Genomic DNA, 21,118 nt, shown 5'->3' on the forward strand with positions numbered 1-21,118 from the left:
TCCTTTTAGGATCCCAGTGGTGTTTTGGATGCTCTCCAAACCTGTTTAACGGTCCTCAGTCCCTTTTGTCCTGGGGTGCGTGAAAGAAACTGGCTTTGTCTTCATCTTGTCGTCAGTTTGCCCCGTGGTAGTTGTCAGACTGTACTGCAAGGAGTCAGCCTGTCTGCATTGTCCTTGGTTCCCAAAGGACACGGCTAAACGTGTTCCTCCATTTGAGCTGGTGGGACGTGATTTAGGTCATGTTGCATCTCTGAAGCATTGTGCTCAAGGTTACCCCATGCAGATCATGGCTTCTAGCGGTGATCACATCAGCTGGAAGCCAAGGAGAGGCCCGCAGCCTCTGGCTAGGACTGAGCCTTTCCTCCAGGTTAGGAGTTGTCCCAAGACTCTCCTCGGGGCCAGGGTTGTGTCTTAGAGCACTTTGGGCTATACACCTCATAGCTTGGGTTACCAGTTGTGTCCTCGTGTCCTGGTTCTCCATCAGGCTCTCCCCTTTCCCAAGTTGCTCGTGCTGCTGTGTTCATTCACAAGTTTTGCAGCTGCCTGTTCTCTCCTGTATTGCTTTGGCTAAAGACTAGTTGTAGTTATGAATAATTTGCCGCAGAGAATACTGCGGGAACTGAAATGCTGCCTGGCTGTATACTTCATTTTTGCCTGGAAAACAGCATTTGACTCATTCACAGCGTGATGCAAAATATTTATAGTGCCTCAAATGCCTGCGAATACGTGTTGCAAACAATACAAGCAAAGTCTTAAGCCACAAAGAGCAGTTTAGTATATCTGAAACTTCTCCCTAGGTAACTTTTTTGATAGTATTGATACAGAAGACTGACCAGGGATGATTCAATCAATGTTCGAGATTCTTAAAGTACTACAAATGTCATTTTATATACCTTCAAACTGGTCAAAATTCTTCAGTTGGAACAGAAGTTCTTCAGATCTCAAAACTCTGGTAGTACCGAATAAGTAAATAATAAAATGGTATTTGAATTTTATTTGGGAGCTTTACATAAGGAATTGAGAGGTGTGAGGAAAGGTGGACAATAATAATCTGTGACCAGGGAGACTTTATATGAAGAAACACTGTACTGTTTTGCATCAAAAAAGGCAAATCAGAAGGGAACTAATTCTAGAACATCGTAAATTGTTTAGGAAATCTAGGTCAGGAGTCTGTTCTTTTGTTGTAAGATAGAAAAGAAATAGGAAACAATTGAAAATTGGTCAATTCAAGGTTGGTGAAAGGAAACTCCTTTTTATGGTGTGTGCAGGATCACCTGAGGAGGTGTTTGCATGGGAGGGGTCAGTTCAGGGCATCAGCTTTTCAAATTCAGCAGAGAGTTGGATGTTTATGGGTACTGGGAGATGAAAAAGCATTTAAATCAAATACAGATTATTTTTATTATTATTTTGAACAGTTCTAAATCTTAAAAGACCAGGACAGTGCTTAAACTAAACAAAGGTTGTATTCTCCGTTGGGAGTTCTAGGTTTTCCCCTTAAGTTCTCACATCTCTGTAAGGGATTGATGGTGCTGGGTGGGCTTCCAGACTGGTTGTGCTTTGCTGCAGCTCCTTCTGTGACATCTTGTGCACCTCTGGGATCAGCAAGGCACACTTTGTACAATGCCATGAGAGTAAAATACAGAGGACACAGCTTTTTTTTTGTAGGAAATCAGCAGATTGTGAAGACTGGAATTTTTTCTTATTTTTAATCTGCAGGTGTGAATTGAATGGATTTTAACATTTAGATTAGTGTTGGTATCTGATGTGATTTCTGCTGAGTCAGTGCAAAAATTCTTACTGACTTATGTGGACGTTAGGTCAGGTCCCTTAAAATCAATCCTGTATCCTCTATTAACTACTGTGTCAAAAGGTCTGTCTACCCTTGCTTGATGGTTTTGACTATTTTAGGAAAGTATTTTAGATGGTAAGTAAGAATCTTGTGTACTGTTAATCTGGGAGGAATTACCCAATTAACACGTTCCCAAAAGCCCGCCCAAATGTCTCACCCAGCCAGCTGTATTTTTAGCAGTCTTTGCCTCTAAAGCAGGTCATGTAGGTTCTTTTTAGCTACAATTTACTACTGAAATCTGTGTTGTTTTGGGAATGCTTCATTCATTTCTCAGAACTGGGGCAATTGCTGAAGATCATCTCAGAGGGGAAAAAACTGTTTTTAAACCTTGAGGCATAACCTTGGGAAATGTGATGGTGAGAACTCAATGTGCCAGGCAGAGCTGAAGTTGCAATCACCCCTACAAAAACTATCAAAGCAAGTGATGATTGAACAGAAGGGACAGGAGAAAACACGAGTCTTGAAATACGTGTGGTTGGGACATCATTATGTTCATCTTGAAAACCCATGAGTCAGATAATTAGTATCCTTAGTCTGCAAATGACAAAATGGAGTCGGACTTCTCTTTTAAGCTGCTGCAAGGATGTTTGGGTGAGGAAAAAAAAATACAGATGTGTTTAAACAAAATCTTTTTTTAAAGATTGTGGGGCAGCAGATTGGTCTTTTGATAGGCACATAGGTAGGAAAAAATACACTTTTCATTAAAAAGTTCAGTCTGGTCCATGGTTCAAAATGATACAATTACAATGAATGTCTCTAAACCAATGCTCAGTGAAAACTGGAGTATTTCTGGCAGAGCTGTCTGGAGTACTTTCATTTGTTTTCTGTCGTGCAGAAGCAATGTGAAAACTGTGTTTTGTTTGAGGTAACCACCAGATGCCCCCTTAGTGTCCAACTGAAGGCAGCAAAGTGTTGCGGTTCCCTTGAGTTCTGTTAGCATTCAGTAAATATCATCTAACAAAATTATGTAATCTGGTCTTAGTATTTATCTCTTTAGAGTTCTGAAATCCCAGTTTCTAAATACGCCCAAAATGTTGCTCTCTGAATAATGTATGCTAATGAGATGGTCATTAATGTGGATAGACAAGCTGGTTCCACACAGGCTGGCTCATCCGGCACTGTGGATAGGAATGGGAATCCAGAGTGAACCCAGCTTGAAGTAGTTTGGGGTTTCATTTGCAGCCTCAGTTTTGTTTTAAAAACTTGACTGAACTTGTTATGCTACTGCAACGAAAGCAGAACAGAGTTCTTGCCCTATAAAGTTTACGCCTATTCTTGAGCAGTTCTTTGGCAGTCATGTCTCCTGATATGTATTAGCACTTGAACTGTGCAGAAAACAATAAGGATTTTGAAAGGAGAGGACAGTGCCTTGACATGGCAGGAGGAGGAGGGTTTGTGGCTGCTTCTGTTGTGTTTTTTGTTGCAGCCTCTTGGTCCCAGTGGTGCATGAACTTCAAAGCCAGATATCTGTTGGGCTGTGTGCTGCTGCCAGGCTGTGCCACTTCCCTGTTCCTAAAGCTGGAAAAGCTTTGCATGAAGATACAACAATTAATTAAAAAAAGGGGGGGAAAAACAACAAAAAACCCTTGAATTACAATGCAGTGAGCAGATACAGTGCTTCTTGTTTTTGCTGCTCACGTGCTCCATAAACAAGAGCAGACTTACTTCTTTGTGAGTCAACGTGCCTGTTGTGGAATTTGTTGTGCTTGGAGGAAAACAAATATTTACTTCATCTTCTGCTGAAGAAATTCACGACCTTCAGCCAGTTTGAAGGCTGCCCAGCTCTGCTGCCTGGCCCCGATGCAGGATGGCCATGCCCTGTTTGTGTTTGCGCTGCCCGCAGGAGCTCCTTTGGGACAGCGCTCAATGCATTTCCAGCTTTCTGCTGCTAATCTCATTTGTGTGAGCGAACTGTTCTTAAATGGTCATTTAAGTCTCTCTCCTGGGCCTGGTTGTAATACTGGAGCTTTGGAAAGGTTGTTAGAAGGGAGCTTTCAGATACTTATGCCTATTTTTTCCTTTTAAATGCATCCGCCTACTAGCATACCCTATTCTGAATAAGGCCCTTCTCCTCCCAGTTCTATTTGCATCCATCTTAATACTGCAGACTTCTGTGATTTTTCTGTATTGTTTGCTACACAAAGTGGGCATGTTTTACTCTTGCTTCTTTCCTGCTTGATGTGGTGTTCCTTTTTTTTTTCTTTTTTTTTTCTTTTTTTTTTTTGCATGTGTAGCCAAGGTTTCATTAATGTTTCTTGTTACCAGATCACACTGCAAGCCTTGTAAGAATTTCTTGGCTTCTCGGTTTGTCACTCCCACTGAATTTTTCTTTCAGATTATTTTCCTGTCGGATGTCTTCGCTGCACTTTCCCAAGGAGAATCTTATTTTTAATTGCCTGTTTCTCAACTTTCTCTGTCCTCGCTGGGGCTTGCATCTCCTAAATTTAGTATCATCCACGGATTTCAAGAACACACGCTTTATTTCTGCATCATTAGCTGGGGTTTTAAAGAAAGAAAATAGAGAAGAAGGCTTCCTGCGTGCTTGATAGATACATCCAAAGACTTGGTATATGATTTTCAGTTCGCTTTGTTTATTTCCTTGTGCAGTGTTCAGGCCCTGTTGAAAGCAGTTTGAATAATTTTGGTAGAGTGTCATTTGATACAGTCAAATGGCTTCCTAACATGTGAGTATTTTATCTACTGTGCTCTTGTTATCAACCAACTGCAAGTCTCTAAAAAAGTGATTGACTTCATTGGTCTTCGTGTGTACTTTATAAGCCCCTTTTCCCTTACTGCTTCTGGTTGGAAGAAGATAATCATCTTCCATATGTCTTAAGGTTTGGTTTCTGCAGTCCTAGTAAAACCATTCCTTTTTAGGAGAAGTACAATTTTGCTGATATGAGAGGAAAACATATGGAAATTGTTATGTGAACTTGAGGTCCGAGTGTGATTTTAATCTATAAATAGATCCCCACCATTCCATGTCTTAAAATAATTATTGTCTGTATTTACCAAGCTTGTTTGCTCGTATCTCTTTACCGGCTCACCTCCTTGGAATATATTATGTTATGGAGTGTTGCTGATCTGTCTGCCTGAGGCTCATACCTGCCCTTATTAATGCTCATTTGCAGTGGCTATCAATTTGCACTGCACTGAGGTGATACAGATAGAATCATGGGACTGCCATGGTATGTGTTTGCAGGAGTAATGCTGAGAATCACTGTCTGTTGTAGCTTTGATTTCTGCGTGTTTGAATGCATATGTTTATCACTGTAGATGTCTCAAATTTGTTTTCTATGTGTTTTCTTTCATACTTGTTGCAGCTAACTGTAAATGTACACATATAAAAATGTTTTATAAGCCTGCAATTACATTCTAATTGTTCAGCCTTTCCTTTATTTCCCCCTTGAGCTTTTAAAATGTGGTCAGTGTAGCAGGCTACTTGACTTTTTAATCCTTCCTCCTTCATCATTTGCTGATGGTGCAGCCCGTCCTTGCAGCGGCATGAACTGTAAGCTCCCTTCTCTTCCATGTGGTGCTCCTTTCTCCCTGTCAGCTGCATCTGACACCGCAATTCTGGTGTGGGTCCTCCTCCTCTTGTCCAGGGTGGAGGCTCAAATCTTGGCCATCGTGTCTGTGTAGGTCGTTTTGGGCTTCTTGCACGCCTTCCTTGGAGAAGGTCTGCAGTTCCTTGCACCGTAACACACTGTTAATCCTTTCTTCTGCCTGACTTTCCTCTGCTCTGAATTGCTGTACAGCTTTGTGCTGGTAGAAAGCTACTCCAGGATGGTTTCCCTTCTTGGGAGCTCTGGGATAGGTCTATTAAGAGATTCACTTCCTGGCCTGATGCTGCCCTATTTCATTAATTTAGTTAATGAACAGGAAGCCAATCTAGCAGAGCCCCTGCTGAGTGTGATGTCTGCTCCTTGCACACCATGTGTGGTCCAGAGGGGTTCTGCCACCTCCATCATTTCATCCTAAGGCCTGCAGTACATCCCAGTGCACTCTCGCCTTCTTTCTCCTCCCTACTTCTCCAGCCCCATAGTTCCAGTCTTAAATCCATCTTTTAAACACACCAAACTTCTGAGCATTCGGTTTCTATTCCTCTGTAGTTGGGCAAAACTGCCGTAGCCTTTTCCATTTCTCGAGATTCCTTCCTTTTGCTTGAATTTCCTTTGATAGTTAAAAAACTGCTGTAGTCTCTTATTCATAAAATAATCCATTGCAAATCTCATTTGTATCACCTCTCTTGGTTCTGCTTCTTTCTGAGTTATTACTGCTCATTGAATATGTTGCAATTATTTTTCATCTCCTTGATTTTTTGTTTTCTTTCCAGGTGGATTTCCCCCCCCTCCCTTCTTTTTTTTTCATCCATAATACATACGCTCCTGGTCTCTAATGATAGCTCTCAGTTTTGTAGACTGTCTCTGAAAATGTAATTGCGAGGTTTATTCCCATCTTTATATTAAATAAGATACTTAATATGGCCAGACAAATTCTAATCCCTGTGGCAATGTACTAAATGCATTTGTCGGCATGTAGCAAATGACTGTTCTAGTCTGTGAGCCGTTCTTCAAACCACACAGTGGGCTTTGCTACTCACAGCCACAAGTACTCAGAGCACTGTTCTCCCTGTCTGTGTGTCTCAGGACCAGGAGCACTTGGAGACCGATCTCCACTTCTGCATCAAAACAAACCTAATGAGTCAACATCTTTTTCTGTTTGTTTCTTTTTTGCGTGTGTGCGTGAAATTGTAAGTGCCTGGCTTTGTAGCTGAAAGAACACCAAAACCCCAATGTGTTTGGTCTGTTCTGGCCCCAAGGACAGCCCCTGGGCTTCCTGCCTGCCATTGTGCTGAAAGGAACGTGAGCACCGTGCAGTTCAAGTTACCCTCTTCAGGCAGTGGATGGGTTTTCTCTTTGAAGGAGAACAACCACCCAGCTATGAAAATAGGAAAACAACATAAGAAAGCTTTGGGACAAACTGGACGAGGCTGAATTGTTCCTCCCTTGTGAGGGTGCATGAGCTGTGATGCCACTGAGCTGCTGTGTACCAGGGAAGCTTGGAAGCTGAATGCCTTTGAGGAGTAAGTGCAAATCACTGCGTTTTTGTTAAATTAGGGGGAAAGAAAAAAAGAATGTACCTCGTACTGCTTTTTAATTGTATGGAAAATTATGCCTTGTGTTAAGGCCTGAAAATTTGATATTAAATTATTCTTTCGAGCGCTGTATTTCTGCTTCCAGTATTTAAAAGTAATCAAACTGCTGAACGTGGGAAAGTGTTCTGTGTACCACCTGGATTTAGAATTAGTAGGAATGTTAAATCAGCTGTAACTCATTCTACATCTGCAGACAAAATAGTGTTGCCAGAGTTTATTTAGCGAATTCCATTCACGGCCTCGTTCATACGCTGTTAGCTAACTGAAAGATTTATTTTCCTTATGCAACTTGGAGTGTTCGTCTTCTGCTGTATCTGAATATAAATTTCTTGAAAGATGAGACCGTTTTAATGTATGGTAGATAGATCTTTGGTTTAAACCTGATGGATTTAAATGTACGAGTAAATTCGGATAATCCTTTTCCATTTCATGTGAACACTTTATAAGACAAATCTCTGAAATAGCCGCTGTTGTAGACTTCTGGGCTCAGTTTCCATCCAAAGGCAACTGGAACAAGTCGAAAGAAAAATTTCAGTAAGAAAGGGAAATTATGGCTTGTGGTAGATGTAAAACTTAAAAAGAAAAGTCTATGTGCATATAAATACGTGCAGACAACACAATTTACACGGATACTTAAATCATATAACTTCTTTAGAGTGTGAAGTCTAGATTTAGAAGCAAATTAATACTTGCTAGTATCGAGCAATCAATATGAAATGGCATTTCTTCAGGAAAATGGCTTGAAAGCATAAAAGTAGACAAAATAAAACTGGCTATTTGAATCGTGGGAGGGAAACTCATTCTGCTTTCCTGCCTTTTTGTTTTTAAGAACCCAATCATGTATATAGCGTTGAAGTATGTGGTATAAATTATTATTGGACGTGTTTTTGGTAGGACAAGTCTGGTCAAAGGATGAAGAATGGATTTGGTGTTGCACTTTAAATTCAGATAAGTTTCATGGTTTGTCACGATTGAAAATTTATTCTCCTTTACTAGTTTTGCAGTTAATCATTGCATTTCAGCTGTTGTGTAGGAAGGATCTACTCTTGTAACCATATTGCCAGTTTACAGTAGGTAATGTGTGCATGATGTGAAGCCTAGGTACTAAGGGTGACTTAGAATTGACATAGAAGTTTGTGTTGTGAGGCCATGTTGGCAGGGATGGTTCTGGAATGGAAAAGTTTTACTGTGAGGTTGCATGATGGATGCTGTTGGGAAAGCTCACAAAGGCTTGGGTATTTTGTCTTAGCTTTAATTGACCCTGAATTGCAGTGACTGCTTAGGTGCCTTCTTGCAGCCTCAACCCCTGCTGTTAAGCCGTGCAGTTCATTGGGTTTGTGATGCAGTGGGATTTTTTTGTACTTGTTAATGCACAGCTTGTGTTTTTGAGAGTTCACTTTTCACCTGCATGCCACAATGAAACACCTCTTCCCTTCTCCCTTGCCTGGCCCCAAGCTTGCGTCTGTAACAGAAAGGAAAAGCCTGACCCTTAAGGTCAGGCACGGTTCAGCTGCACCTTAGTTTTCTTTTTTATATCCCTTGCCAGCTTTATGACTTCAGAGATTTGGTGACTAGGAATTCTCAGGGAGGGTAAATGAGTAAATCTTGTTTTCTTTTTCTAAGCTGGAAAAAAATATATATATATATATTTTTGAGTGTTTTTCCAGTCCAGTGAATCGGAAGGATTAACTTTGCACTCTAATAAATAAAACAGCCTAGCAGATTTTGTCCAAATGTTTCTTCACCAGACTTAAATCCTAATCCTGGACTAAAATCTCATAGGCTTGTGGTAAAATTGTTCCAGACTAAAACTTGGCAAAGTAAAAAATCTCTGAAAGCAGGGTTCACAATGGAAATGCTGATGCAAGCATAACTAGAGCATTGCAAATGCGACGCCATAAGAACAGCTTTGCATATTGCTCATGAATAGCTCAGAGGTAAAAGGATTAACACTTCTTAATACTGCTTTGAATCTGCTCGACTTTTTGCTTGCTGGACTCAACACAGATATTCTGCAGTGTACATAGCTTCGTATATTGGCCTTTTACTCAGATCCTTTTCTCCCCCCATTCTGCAGCGAAGCATGTTTTATTGCTGCAAACAGAGGCCTTTGTCACCTTGTATTTCCTGCATCACCTATGTAGGTTTGTCAGTGGACAGAAACGAATACCTGCAGGAACAGTCGGAGCTCAGTGTGAAGCTGCTCCATTTGTGGGGTGAGGGAACGTGTGCACGTGGTGTGCAAAGAGGAGGAGCCGTGGGGCTGCTCTCCTCCAGTACTGTGGTATTACAGATTACATCCCATTAAAAACTCCCTGAAGCAGAGCACTTCTTTCCTGGTTGGTGTTGCTCAACCTATGCACAGCCTTTGGGTCTCCTTGGTTGAAGCTGAAGCATTGGGAAGTGAGTGCATGTGCCTGTTGGTGGGTTTCTGGGCTTCCTTTGAAGATTTTCACCCTGTAAAACTTGCTGCTGCCATCTCAGGCTGTTACAAACACTGTGCCTGTGAAATAAGAGCAAAGAACATCTTGTCGATCCTCTAAAGCAGTTCAGGGTCGTGTGTGTATGGACACCAGCACACACATACGTAGCTATATAAATATCCCATTGCTGTTGCCATAGTCACTCGCTGGACTTTATACCAGCACCTGTGCAGGGAGGTGTCAGGGAGATGTATTTTAAATACGAGCTGAAATGCATCCAGCAGCAGATCAGATGGGTTTTAAAGGCCACTTTCCTCCACTAAAGCTTCAGCTAATTTGCTTTCTCACAAAAGGGAGCAAACTTGAATTTCTTCAGCATTTAAGCAAATCCTATTTTATATATATATATATAAAAGGAATGTGCATGATTAAAGACAAAATAGGCGGGCTCTGGCTGGTGGTTATTTGCAGCAGGCGCACGGCCTTCAGGCGGTAATGGTAGGAAAAGTGAGTGTATGGTAACTGTCAGTCCTCTTGACAACTGGTATCAATAAATTCTCTTGGCAAGAAAATAGAGAGGGGTCTTCTACAAACCTGACTATTATTTTCTTTGACTTCTTTTTGCTTTGAAATTTTTTTTTTTGTTAAGCCAATATAAGTACGTATGCAGATCAAAGTCATCTGAATTGCATACAGGGAAAAAAAGTCGTCATTATTGCTGTAATTCACATTGGTGGTACACCTTGCTGCTTCAGAACTTACGGCCTTGGTCGTGTATTACTGTGGGCGTGAGAGATTTTGATGTTAATGCGTTTGTGTGTGCTACAGTACGTGCTGTGTGGGGCTGTGTGTAAGCACTAAGGACATTCCAGTAGCCTCTAATTTCTTTGGCTTTGAAAATTACCAAATAAAAGAATAAGCAAGAAATGTACGTAGTTAAAATTCACAGTGGAAGAGAAGATCCTTGGGGAAGATGTGCGTTGGTCTGGATGGTTATTAAAGTTTCTGGTTAGTGTTTTTAATATAACTTCTGAGGCAGCTTTTATCAAAAGATCTCGGAGCACATTAGGGACGAGTTCAGACTTAAACCTCCCTGTGGTGAGTGGGGCAAGTACCTTCAAGAAACTGATGTCCAGAGATGCCTGCCATGTTTGCCTGTGCTTATTTGGAAAGCTGGGTCTTGTTTATGCTTGAAGTTAATGCAGATTAAGGCAGGGTGTAAGCACAGTAGTTGTTTCTGATTAATTAAATGTGCAGATTTTTTTTCTTCTGGAACAAGAGCATCTTGTTTCTGGTTAGCATATCCTCTGAAATAGCACTCATTACAGAAAGCTACCCACTCGTGGCTTTAATCAAGAGCTATTGTGTGAGCTGGATGGTCCCCGCTGCTGCAGCTGGGGGAGCAGTGTGGGTTTTTGGCCCTTGCCCTGTCCCCGGGTGGGCTGGCACTACACAACCTGGCTGGTCCTGCAGCTGGCACTGCAGTGTGGGCAGCTCTGAGGTTGAGCTGAGTGCCATCCCACGGGCCCCATGCTGCTGCCTTGTCTCAAAGGCTGGTGTCCTGTGTTGGCTGCATGGGCTGGGGGTGTTGCCATCTGCAGAAGGGGAGGAGAGGCAAGGAGCAGTGCCAGGGCTGCAAGAGGTTTTGTCTCTACTGCTGATAACCGCAGCTGAGAGGTTTTTGCTTTTCCTTCTCTGGCTGCAGAAACTTTTGCTGATTGCTAACAGCTGTAAGTTGCTATGTGAGCAAACTCTTAAAAGCTAAAGGACTCCATTTCAGATGTTGGGAGGGAGAAAATTTCTGTATTTTGTGGTTGCTGTAGCAAAGCCCTTCTGCAATCTATACTTCAGCCTTCTCACTCAGAACTGAGGAGTCTTAACAACCCTGTGTCTATGTCATCATAGAATCACAGAATGGCATAGGCTGGAGAGACATTAAAGCCCACCCAGTCTCAACCCCCTGCTGTGTGCTGAGTGTCTCCCACCAGCTCAGGTTGCCCAGAGCCCCATCCAGCCCAACCTTGAGCACCTCCAGGGATGGGGCACCCCCAGCTCTCTGGGCAGCTGTGCCGGGGCCTCACTGCCCTCTGAATGAAGAATTTTTTCCTAACATCTAATCTGAATTTATCTTCTAGTTTAAAGCCATTCTTCCTTATTCTATCACCATTAGACCATGTAAAAAATTTACTCCCCTCCTGTTTATAAGCTCCTTTCAAGTACTAAAAGGCCACAATGAGGTCTCCTTGGAGCCTTCTCTTCTCTAGTCTGAAGGGCTTCTCAAGCCTAACTCCCTTAGCCTGTCTTCACTGGAGAGGGTGCTCCAGCCCTCTGATCATCATTGTTCCCCTGAATGCTTAGGTGGGTTAGTGAAGTCTTCTAAACCAATAGCTGGCGTTGTTGTTCATTAGGGAATTAGTTTCCTTGTCTTTCTGACAGGTTTTATGTAAAGGATTAGTAAGATTCTGAGTGGGGTTTTGCAGCCTCCTGATGACTGTGCTTAAGGATGTGCCATGGAACACTGTGCATGTCCCCATCTGCGTGGGTGGAGTGCAAACGTGGCAGTGTACGTCCAAGTTCCTGGGGCAGCGCCTGTTGCTGTGATACCTAAGAGGCTTGCAATTATTGGTAGGTTTGTACACTTAGGAAATTCCTGGGGAAATAGGACAGTAAAAACCCATTCCATACGTTTCCATACATGGAAACAGGGGGTCTAGAAGATTGAATATCTCCAGAGGTGAGAATTAAACCCAGATCTCTCAAACCTCAGCCTGGTACTACGTATGGTAGTTTGCTTCTTGCTACAGAACAAGGCAGCAAGCTGATGGAGATGCACCTGTTCTGTATTTATTTTGCTTTATTTGGAAGATGTGGCTTGCAATGTGGGGCATGGCTGATCTGCTGAGGAGCACATCGGTTTGAAGGAGCGTGCATAGGCACTCTCCAAACTGGAAGTAAGGAAGGTGGAACAGTGAAATGTTTGGATGCCCAAAGGTAATAAAACACTCGAAGGTGAATTGAAAGTACCTAATGGATTAACACTTCCAAGTTCCTAGAACCCTTGGAGTGACAACTCAAATCCATCTCTGGCCAAAGAGCCATGAGAGCTGTAGAAGTGCAGGGAAGAAATGCGAAGAGAGTGGTTGGCAGGGTCCCACTGCTCTCAGCTTGCGTGCCTGGTGCTCCCCAGAGCACTGCAGTGCTGTGAGATGGTTTGTTTCTGTGCCCTCCTACCTGTTGTAGCGGGGAGGGTAAAACTGATGTGATGTGTTGTAACGTGGAAAATTTTACGAAGGCATTCTCTAAGTGTAAAGTGATTCATAATTCATCAGGGATAAGTGAATATCTTGCTTCTCTGAAGTGGGCTTTGCTTGCTTGTGCTGTGGTCTGTTTGCTTGCAGTCTTTAATGCTCGTTTGATCACTCTGGCGGTTTGCAAGAGTACCCTTATAATACAGGAAAAAAGGCCAGTTTGGGGAGCGAACTATTGTGTTAGTAAAATATTATGACTGAAAGACACCGTGTAGCTCTTTGTCTTCGTGAAATCCTGCAAAAATGCTTCTGAGGGTGCTTGCATGCTGTATCAGTGGCAGCTGTTGGGAGGGTGGAGATGGCCCACTTGCACTGACCCATGTGGGATAGGAACGGCTCCCATCCTATCCTGTCCTGCTGGTGGTGGGGCACCACAAAAGCAGTCCAATGGATTCCCAATGTGTTTCCAGCAGCAAAAGCAAACTGATTTTATGGGCTGTTGAAATGGAGGTACAGTTTGGATGTTTGTTGTTTTTTTCCTCTGCAGTCTTCATTGCTGTGGGCTAGTCTATTTAATTGAATTCTCAATGCCACACATTGCTTAACAATATCTATTGGATGTGCTGCTAATTGCATGTTTTCGCTGCGGTAGTGAGTGTAACTGAAAGCAAAAGTTTTCAAGTAATAGAATATGGCTTCTCCTGTGGAATGTTTTTCTTGCTGACCGTACAATTTAAGGAGTGTGGTGGAGCCGGTTTGGTACCTGGGAGAGGCTGACAGTGCCAGTGGTTAGGCATCTCCAGTGCTGTAATGCTGTATTCACAGAAGGTCTCAGCTATACAGGAGATGCATCTACAGAACTAATTCTACAGAGGTGAGATGCTAAAGGGACTCTGGAAATTTTGAGTTTGCAGAGCAGGTGCTTCAGTTCTCTACGTCAACAGGAGATAATTGGGGAATTAATGTCCCATAAAGTAAAATTGCCTGGATTTGGGGGTCTTCTGGCAGTGAAGGAGCCCGTCCAAACTGACAAGGAAGAATAGTTTGGACTGGAAAGGTTAAATCCTGATTTTCTGTTTTATTTCTTTTTAAATGAGTGCCTCTTTTTCAACAGGTGCTTTGTTGGCCATGGGCTTAGAAATCAGTAAGGTCAGATCTGTAGTGAACTTCAGAGGATGGCTTTTGCTATCTTCCTCTGCCAAGTCGCAGCAAAAGAGCACAGTCCCTCCCTGCCTTTCATCCCGCTGACTCGCAGAGCAGAGCCGTGCTCACTGACGGGGTACGTCACGTGGGCTGTGGTTGCTGGGAGATGAGATCTGAGCGATACCTTGAGAGTGGCGAGAAATGTGGGCATAGTCTCACGGTGTTGTGACCGATAGCAGAGGATCAGATAGTGATTGCTAAACTGAATCACAAGAGAAAGTCAGCTAAGCCTGCTTATGTGCTCAAAAAAATTGAAGTGGAAGGAAAAGATTGATCCTATTCCTCTCCATTGCTCTTTGCATCCCACTTTCTTCTGTAGAACCTCTGTAGACTTCTTGAGGCTGTGAGCCAAGCTGTGTCAAGCTGATAAGTAACTCCAGGGTAGGGATTAGTCCAGGTTAGACTGGAGTTCAGCTTTCAGTATTTCATTCTCCAGTTACCTGGTGAATTCTTGCTGGTGTTGTTAATGCAGATTCATCTATGTTCTATTCTCATTGTCATAGCATCTGTTTTCCCATTCTTGGAAGGTAGGTACCCCCTTCCCCTGCAAGGCCTTTAGCATATGTTTCTATATGTGTGTGAATGATGCAGGTATATGCATGGGTGTGAGCTGTTCTGATAAGCCTAAGGAGAGCCATTGGTGTTGTGCTTGGCTGACGGTGACTTTTCCTTGTCTACAGAAGGACCTCACTGTATTAATCTTTCCATGCTGTAGCACCTGTTGGTTGCCAGGTAGGTGTTAAGTATTGTGTTCAGAGAAGATTATCGCTGTGCTGGCTATAGAAGAAGGAGACTGAAAATTTTCTGCTGTTTTTTAAGAGAGGAGTAAAGGGGAATCTACTAACATAGTTGTAAAGGTCAAAAACAGCACTTTGGGAATCCTCTGGGATGTATCATTAATCCCTACATTTGAGATTTCATATTAGAGAGATTTTGATGTAGAACTCACGCTGGAGACGTGCAGAGTTCGATGTTATATCACTTAAATCAATGCAGGCTGTTCATCACTGCTATCTAAAAAGCCACTATGTTGACACATGACAGCGTTGTTATATCAACATGAATTGTTCTGACAGGCTGTAGGAGTTGTGTATGTTTTTAAGGTATGTATCTGTGGACTGGACCTCTGGATGACATAGCAGAAATTCTGCTCTTATGAAATCCTTAACTTGCTCGTTGTTGTTTTCACATGCACAGTAAATTCTTAAGTTCTTTGAGATGCTCATTTTGTGGAGTATGTTAAAACAAAAAGTTGAGTGTTAAAAGAGAGAAGTCTGGAGTGCTGTTTGCATGAGCGTGTGGAAATTGCTGCTGCTGTAATCTATTTCAAAGCTGTTCTTTAAGAAAAAAAGTCAACAGCAAACAGCAGAAAACACGTATTGCTACCATGGGTTTATCCAACCTGAGACAACTCTCCAGCAAGCTTTGCTTGATCTAAGGCTGTTTATACAAACTGAATATTTGTGTAGCTCTGTCATCTCTTCAGTTATAGGCAGTGCAAATTAAAAGTTACTTTCGGCGTTGTTCCAACATTAAGCTCAGCTGGTGACTTACTGTAGAGCAGTGAGAAGTAAAAGGGCTGACTTGCCCAGGGCATCCTCTCTCTGACAGTATGGCCTGTGTTCATCCCCGAGAACAGTCCTGGCTTCTGAAGTACTGTACTAGCAGACATGTGTTGCATATGCAGTGATGAGGAAAACAAGGGTAATGCGTGCTGCAGGGTGTTTCCTATGCATCTGCCCGGTTTTATTTTTATACGATATATTTATACACATGTGCTATCTTCTCAGTTTAGCTCTAATGCCCTCTAATTCTGGGTATGCGGTTAAAATCAATGTGGAGGGAAGAAGAAGGGCCTTGAAGGCTTTGTAAAATATAAGAAATCCCCAAATTTTCAAGTTTTTTGCATGGTTAAATGAAGTAGCGCTCCCTCTAACAGTGCTCCCGCTGATAAGTTGAACATAAAACTCTGGCTTGAGAACTGTAGCAAAATACAGGGAGACTCAAGCTGTCTGATTGTAGGCTTTAAATATCCAGAATGATTCATCCTGCTTTTCTGTTGTCCAAACCTGTAGTTAAAAATTACTGTATACTTTAAGTAAATTGAAGAAGAATGTGAGAATAAACTTGAATGACAAAACATCAAATTATTTTCAATTCTTCCTTTATAAGGCTGCTCTTAGAGCCAGAGAATTATTATTAGTGACCCACAGTGCTATCCAGAAGGAGTTTGTAATTTTCAGTTGAGTCAACAGAGAGGATTTAGCAGCTGTGTATTATGAGGGGAGTGGGCAAAAGGCGGATTGTGAGAATTGGTGGAATGTGGCTTGGATGGCTACTTGTTGGAGGAAGGCTGGAGTGTACAGGACGGTTGAAAAAGACTGCTGGCAAATTAGGATGTAGTTGTTAAGTAGACTACAAAGAGAAATGTCAGGATCATGAGTCTGGGCACTTGTTTCCTGTTCATACTCAGAACTGGTGACGAGCTTAGCCTTTATGTGTCATCTTCCTCAGTGTAAGGCTTGTGCTGTCCTTCAGCCTTTGCTTACTGAAAGTGGAGAACAGATGGAAGAAACAATAGCCTTTTGTGTCTGTCTGAGAAAAGATAAAAGAATTAGGTCTCAGCCCTAAAAGTAATCTGGCCATACGGTTACGTCATCTGTGGCATTCACACTAGTAGCAAGGCCCAGGTACCTTCAGTGTTCTTGTCTGTGCCAAACATTGGGTGTGTGGTTGAGGGTGTAAAACGTGCCAGTTTCAGTGCAATTGCAGATAGCACTTTTCTCTGCACAAACTGTCTGGGAGGGGGGAAATTTGTATCCCCCCTGTCGCCTGTAAGATAGGAACTGACAGATATTATGGACGATAGATACTCTCTTAAACGGAGTTACTTGTGCAATGTGACATCTCTTGCTCTCCCAAAAGCTTGGTGAGAGGAAGGGATGAGAAGAAGTGCAGGGCTAGTTGTATTTTGGTCTCTGGAAGAGCATAGCTTCCAAGGAAGGAAAGGATTATGCAATGTAAGAGGATGAGAGAAGCAGTGTTCCAGCCTGGTACAGTCCCTGTGGGGAGCACACAGCAGACCCTTAATATGTACTAGTATTAAAGTTCTCCCCTTAGCCACTTCAACTGTAGCAGGGGTTGAGCTTGGGCATTAATTGTGGCTCTCAGAGAAGAGATTTAGTTTTAATTCACCACCTGTTTGCTATGATGGAGATCTTAGCTGTGTGTTAATGCGGTTGGGTGGGTCTGGGTTGTTCCATGGGCTGTTGTCACTTATCTGCTTCCTCAAGCAAGGAGGGGATTTCACAAAGCTCCTGTCTCGTCTTCAGTGGTTGTCTTTTTTCCTATCTCCCTTGCAAATGAAACAGTTTGTGTTTTGCAGTATGTCATAACGATATCTGTATATGTGAGAGTGTTGCTTCATTGTGAGTTGAAAACTAGTTTGAGATATCTCCCATCTTCCTGGGGATGGGACGGCTGGGTTGAGGAAGCTCTAGTAGGCCAGCACTGTGGCAAATTGGGCTGTGCTACTGTTTGCACTGCATGAAGCTTGAGCAGATGTCTGAGAGCTGTTTGGCCTTGTTTCTGGGTGGCTTATGAATGGGGAATGAGAATAAATGATTTCTTCGTTTGTCATAAGGGAGAAACTGAGTAGAGAGTCAACAGTTTCTGAGGAATCCATTGATGGGAAAATAGCCCTCACCCTGCTCTGGCCTGGGGCTTCTATACAGGGAGACCTCTGACTGCAGGGAATTGTGTTTTTCTGCTCTTTGTGAATGACTGTGCTGTGCAGTGGGAGATAAATGTGAGGAGCCCTCAGCCCTGTTCTTAAACAGGGCACCTATTTGCTTTACATTCCGAGTGTTCTGGTGAACATTAACTTGTCTGCTGCTTTCTGAGCTTGCACACGTGGTCAAGATGCAGGAATTGAATAACCCTTGAAGAATGAACTCCTTTGTTGCCCACTGAGGCATAGCTGTAGCATTGTTTTCACCACTGGCAGGACGGTGAGTAATAGTGCTGCAGCTGCTTCACTGAGCTCTGTGCTTGAGGATGCCTTAGTCCCTTTGGACTTGCAAAAGCATTCACATGAGGAAAAAGATGAAACAAATTTGTAAGCAAGGCTTGATTATTTGTTCTTGTAAGTGAGGAAAACATTTGTACTATGGAAGAAATAAAGCACTTAGACTTCACTTTGTAAAAGTTGGAAGGGCCCATGCCTAGGCAGCATTTAGCCCTGCTCCATCCCCAAAGCCCCACAAGGAGTAGGTTGCTCTTTGCTTTGACTCAAAGCCTTTACCTTGCAGCATTCCACTTTAATGTTCTAGCAGCACTGACTGCCTTTTAAAGATGTTTTTTGCATTGCTCTCAACTCAGTTTGCCAAGAACTTTTGTCCAGGAAAGTTTAAGCTGCTTTTTTTTGGTGTAATTTAGACATAATTATCTCACCAAGATTATATCTGTTGAGAGCAAGACTGTATTCGTCAAGTACTCCTTTCAAAGTATTTTCTGAAGTGGGTTCTTCACTGCTTTGTCAGACCCAGTTTTAGATGATGAAAGCGATAAGTCTTCAGTGTCTTTGCACAATAGCCCTCTGATAATCTTGTGTGGTCAGCAGTGATAAAAAAAAAAAAAAAACAACTTTAGGAATCGTTGTGAAATGCATAGAAATTAAAGCATAGTTGCTTATTGTCTAAATCTGTGTCTTGGCCTGGAAAAACTCTGAGAAAAACTCAGAGAAAAGCAGCAAGAATGACCGTCTGTCTTCCAGGTTGTCAGCGGAGAACTGGGGATAAGGAAGTTCTGTGTTAAGCTAAAAGGAACAGAGAAGGGGGAAGAGTGGGGACGCTTGTATACTCATAATGCATGGACTGAAGGTCGCCAGCAATTTTAAGATGGAATGCTTAATCCTGTGTAGTTCAGGCTGTGAAATACATTTAATGCAGGATGTCTTTGGTTCCTGAAGTTTAGGGAAGTTCAAAACGTAATTGAACAGACTTACGAGGGGGAAAAAATAACCACTGCAATCTCATAGAAACAAGTTCTGACTAGGAATTAATGCAAGTCTGCCAGTTGCTGAGTGATATAGTGAAAGGGTTAACTACTGTAGGTTTTCTGTGTTCCCCTACCTACCTGGGTCTGTGGCCTTGTGTTTGACAGTTTTCAGGCATGCATATCTTAGTACAGGCGCCTCATGTATGTAATGGAACATCTCCTGTGTATCCTTATTTTTAGCCACCTCAAAAAGCTTGGTATGAAAGGAGACCACCAGAAGTGTACTTTCTTTTTTCCTGCTGTTATTTAAAATGCGACTGTTTAAACAAGACTTGAAGGCTACAATGTGAATACGAGTGATTTTAATGTGAAACATTTGACTTCTCCAATTGCTGTCGCATCCTGCCATCATCACAGCATTGAATTTGGGAGAGGGATGCTACTAGTCATTTACAGAGCATTGTCTGATCATCTTTGTCAAGGAACAGATTTACTGTCGATTTCAGGCTCCTTGATAGAGGATAATTGTATATTAGCTTGCTTTGCCTTCCTTCATCCCCAGAGAATTTAGTATCATGCTGCAAACTTCTTCAGGACAGCTATTTTTAAAGAACATCAGGGTTGAGAATTCAAGCACTGAGAATTTAGACATGAGGATCATCTGTTTTATTAAGATCATCTTGATTTTTGTGAAAGAAGATTGCAATATAAAATGCATTTAGGTTGTGTCAAGGAATGTCCAAAACAAAGCTGGACTTCTCTGTTTTGGAATGCATTCAATATTTTTAATACTTGCCTTTTGAAATGTGACTGTAGGTTTTCATAGCTGTTCCATGTAATTCAAGTAATAAAGCTCAGAAGTCTTTGATTTATACAGACAGCGAGTTTTGGGGAAAAGCAATAATTCCACTACAAGTAAGTTTATGAAATCCTATGTAGATTATCATCAGGGTTGAACCAACAGCAGTGATTTACCTGGTGAACAAAGAGTAGTTAATAGCAGTAGTAGATTCTTATCCTTTATCCACAAGCTTTAAGGTGTGAAGGGGTTGTTAGATGCCTTTTCTGATTCTTCTGTGTATTGCAAAGCAGTATCTTTCATCTAGACCAAGGTGGTAGCTCTGATTCTGTTAATGTGTGGCTTCCTGAATGACATCTACTCAAGATGGAGGCATTAAGAGGAGGAAAATCTTGTTCTATTAGTTACTCCACTACTAAGAACTTTAGAAAGGCAAACCCTGTTTGGCCTTTTTCAGTCTGGCTGGCTTCAGCTTCCAGCAGTCACTTCTGCTTAGCTTTCAAAGCTGAAAAGCTCAGTGTGCAGCCCACTGGTGCCCATCTCCTCCCTGGCACAGTGCAGTCGAGTTGCCTTTGATAAACCACAAGTGTTGCTCTTCCTGCTGCTTCACAATTTACGTCTGCATTTTAAGGTCTCGCAGTGAGTTTCTAGTTCAAATAGCATGTGTTCTCCTGGTATTTTTGTAATGTTAATGTTTTAATCAGCACATCAAGCAATAGTAAATCATGTTCCACTTTCACCAGTGGGATTCTCAGCTGTTTGCCCAGCAGCTGGGGAACAGTGAGATTCATCAATCAGGGCTTTTTTTGGGGAGGGAGGAGGGGTAAATGCATGTGTTGATAGAAAACATTTACTAAAACAAGGGAATCAAGGGAATAAAGTATGAAGCATTTACATGATTTGATTGGAAGTTGAGTGTTGCAGTGTAGCTGCTCCTGTAGTGCAGGTTGCTCCTTTGTGCTGAGCTGTGTGCAAACACAGTGCAGACTGGTGTCGGTGCTGTGCTGGGGAGTGGATGTGAGGGAGAGCTCAACAGAACTTGGTCTGAGTCGGTTTAAAGTTGGGAGAGGCCACTTGAATTCTTTTATCTCCGTCTAAAAGGCGCTGTAATTTAATTGTGTAGTTCAGGCAGGCTCCAATGAATCAGTAACTTTTACAAGTAGCAGTCAGTTTTTCTTCCAGAAGAAAAGAATGTTGCTGTAGATTTAGATTGTCCTTATTGCTGAACTGCAAAATCACTAACATGGAGAATTCCACACAAAGTATATGGCCTGTTCCCAAAGGAAGGCTTTTTTTATTCTTGATTAAAAGGATGCTATGAAACATTGGCATCTGAAAGCTAATTATTACAATGAGAAGACAATTGTTTACCCAGAAGCGTTGCAAAGAGCTGGATTTAAACCACTGGAAGACTAAATCCTGTTTTATCAACAACTTGGA

The 21,118-nt window shown here is 42.2% G+C and overlaps 1 protein-coding gene across 31 annotated transcripts in view; it reads left to right on the forward strand.

Annotated features, from left to right (window-relative positions):
* Window positions 1–21,118, forward strand: part of PTPRF (protein tyrosine phosphatase receptor type F) — a 332,623-nt gene that overhangs the window by 15,960 nt on the left and 295,545 nt on the right. For 2 of the 31 annotated variants that reach the window (XM_085512292.1, XM_085512299.1), the window contains exon 1: window positions 6,464–6,935. The exons of 27 other annotated variants lie outside the window; for them this stretch is intronic. The gene's annotated coding sequence lies outside the window, so the exon portion shown is untranslated. Of the gene's footprint in view, window positions 1–6,463; window positions 6,936–21,118 lie in introns of those variants that run through there. 2 more of the 31 variants (XM_085512286.1, XM_085512308.1) reach the window with 1 other exon arrangement.

The sequence above is a fragment of the Coturnix japonica genome, chromosome 11 (genome assembly GCF_054131305.1).
Source record: "Coturnix japonica strain WE chromosome 11, WE-NBRP24, whole genome shotgun sequence".
Taxonomy (NCBI): domain Eukaryota; kingdom Metazoa; phylum Chordata; class Aves; order Galliformes; family Phasianidae; genus Coturnix; species Coturnix japonica.